Genomic DNA, 2,823 nt, shown 5'->3' with positions numbered 1-2,823 from the left:
AAGGGCGGGGTATAAACCCAATCTCTTCTTCTTCTTTTACCTCCCAGGGTGTCTGTTGTGGGGAGGGGGAGGGAAAGGAGTTTGTAAGCCGCTCTGAGACCCCTTTGGGGAGTGAAGGGTGGGATATAAATCCAATCTCTTCTCTTCTTCTTTTACCTCCCAGGGTGTCTGTTGTGGGGAGGGGAAGGGAAAGGAGTTTGTAAGCCGCTCTGAGGCTCCTTTGGGGAGTGAAGGGCAGGATAGAAATCCAATCTCTTCTTGTCTTCCTCAGTGATAGAGTCTCTGCTTGGCATGCCAAAGGTCCCAGGTTCAATCCCCAGCATCTCCAGTTAAAACAAGACTAGGCAGTAAGTGATATTAAAGACCCCCACCTGGGATGCTGGAGAATGGCTGCCAGTCTGAGTAGACAATACTGAGTAGACAATACTGACCTCGCTGGACCAGGCAGTACAAGGCAGCTTCATGTGATTTTCTTCCCCACTATGGATCTTTGAGGTTCCCTCTAAGCTGAGTTCACAGTTTTTTAGCCTCTGGTTCAGACATTTGTGTCTTAGCTCAGGAAGGAGGGCTCCAGAGCACACTAATTTATGCAGCAGCCCAATCGCTGGCTCACAGCTTTAATGCCAGCAGCTCACAAAGTAGAGTTTTTGCTCACAGGACTCCATAGCTTAGTGGGAGCATTGGTCCCGGGAGTTCGCCTGGCCACACCGGGAGGATGGCAACCCGACTCCGCCCCCAAACCCCCAGTCACTTTCCATCCTGGGTTTGGCCACACTAACCCTCACTCCCCCCCCCCGAGTCCCATATACGAGTTCCCTTTGGGAAATGCACTCTGCACATGCCCCGCGGTGCAGCTCCCCCCCCCCCGCGTTGCAAGGCGGCGCTGCTCCGCGGGCTCCCCTCCCCCGGGCGGGGCCGGCCGCGCCTCCTCTCCGGGAGGGCGGAGGCGGCTCTATAAGCTCGGGCCGCCGCTCCTCCGCCGGCTTCTGCTTCCTCCTTTCCCTCCGCCGGGTTCTGGCCTCTGCCCCTCGCCGTCGCCTCTGGTCTCCCGGCCCCGCCGCGCCCCTCGGCTCCCCTCGCCGCCTTCCGCTTCTCCTCCTCGGGATTAGGTGAGTAGGCGACCGGGGGCTGGGGGGCTCTTTCTTTCCCTCCCCCCATTTCCCTTATGGGGGGCTTTGTCTTGTCTGGGGGGCTCTCCTCTCCCTCTACGCCCCCATCGCCCGTGGGGGGCTCCGATCTCTCTCCTGCCGCCCCCTTTCTTGGGGGGGGTCTCTTCTTTCTCTCTCTGCCCCCCACCCAGTCCGTAGGGGCTTCTCTTTCTCTCCTGTTTCCTTTGGGGGGGGCTTTGTGCTGTCGGGGGGCGTCTCTCCTCTTCCTCGACGCCCCCCAGTCCGGGGGGGGGGTTTCCCCTCGGGACGGCTTTGTACTCTTTCTACGCCCCCTGTCGTCTGGGGGGGGGTTCTCTTGTCTGCCGCCTTCTCTTGGGGGGCTTTGTGTTCTGGGGGTGCTCTTCCCTCCACCTACGCCCTCCCAGTTGTGGGGGTCTTCTCTTTCTCTGCTGCTTCTTTTTTTTGGGGGGGCTCTTTGTGCTGTCAGGGGCATCTCTGGTCTGCTTTTCGGCACCTCCATTTTGGGGGGCTTCCTCTGCTTCTCTGAGGGGGCTTTGTACTATGGGGGGTTCTCATCTCCCCCTGTGCCCCACCATAGTCCATGGGGGGCTCCTCTTTGTCTCCTGTCTGCTGTTTTCTTTGGGGGGCTCTCCTCCCTCCACATCCTCCCCCCACCCCGAATTTTACCTCCTCTTAACGCTACGCTCTTGGTCTGTGTCTCGTTTTCCCCATGGAAGGATCGGCCTCCCCCCCCCCAGTCAAAGGCATGTCATTTTGGCCCTGCCTTTTCCCCAAGGAGCTCAGCGCTGCCCTGGTGGTGCTCAGTTCTCTCCTCACAACAACACTGCGAGCAGAGGTGAAGAAGAAGAGATTGGATTTACACCCCGCCCTTCACTACCCAAGGGAGTCTCAGAGCTGCTTACAACTCTTTTCCCTTCCCCTCCCCACAACAGACACCCTGCGAGGGAGGTGGGGCTGAGAGAGCTCTTGACAGAAACTGCTCTTTTTCAAGGACAGCTCTTGCGAGAACTATGACTTGCCCAAGGTCATCCAGCAGCTGCAAGCAGAGGAGTGGGGAATCAAACCTGGTTCTCCCAGATTAGAGTCCGCACACTTCACCACTCCACCAAACTGGCCATCTAGTCCAACCCCCTGCTCTGTGCAGGATCCGCCTACAGCATCCCTGACCAAGTGTTTGTCCGAATGGGAAGGACAGGACAGGAAAAGCACAAATTGCAAACCTACACAGTTTTGTAAATCCTGCATCCCAAGGTGCGCATAGGGGCAGCCCAAGAGGGGTGCCAAACAAGGCTGCTATGAGGAAAGGTGGGTCAGTTGGTCCGGATCTGGGGGGGGGAGGCAGCAGACAAGCCCCCCCCCCCAATCCACCACTGATTCCTTGAAAGGGTGGCCTTTGGCTGCATCAGAAAGAGGGCCACAGTGAAACATGACCCTCTGCCTAGATCTCTTCCTGTCACTCAAGCCTTAAGAGATTTATCTAACCACCATCCTGGGCAATAACACAACTGCAAACAAATTCAGGTTCCAGCAGCACCTTTAATACCGACAAAGGTTTATTCAAGGTATGAGCTTCCGTGTGCAAGGCACACTTAAGAACATCAGAGAAGCCAGTGTTGGATCAGTTTGCAAGCCGCTCTGAGACTCCTTTGGGTAGTGAAGGGAGGGGTATAAATCCAATCTCTTCTTCTTCTTC

At 57.0% G+C, this 2,823-nt stretch overlaps 1 protein-coding gene across 2 annotated transcripts in view; it reads left to right on the top strand.

The window, feature by feature from the left end:
- Positions 1-1,038: 1,038 nt before the first annotated feature.
- The window catches only part of UCP2 (uncoupling protein 2 (mitochondrial, proton carrier)), a 30,849-nt gene continuing 29,064 nt past the window's right edge, over positions 1,039-2,823 (top strand). For both annotated transcript variants that reach the window (XM_015425056.1, XM_015425055.1), the window contains exon 1: positions 1,039-1,109. The gene's annotated coding sequence lies outside the window, so the exon portion shown is untranslated. The remainder of the gene's footprint in view (positions 1,110-2,823) is intronic.

The sequence above is a fragment of the Gekko japonicus genome, unplaced genomic scaffold (genome assembly GCF_001447785.1).
Source record: "Gekko japonicus isolate JY-2015 unplaced genomic scaffold, Gekko_japonicus_V1.1 scaffold2548, whole genome shotgun sequence".
In the NCBI taxonomy this organism is placed as follows: Eukaryota; Metazoa; Chordata; class Lepidosauria; order Squamata; family Gekkonidae; genus Gekko; species Gekko japonicus.
Note: the sequence above shows the minus strand (reverse complement) of the source record. Positions and strands in the feature narration are given on the sequence as shown.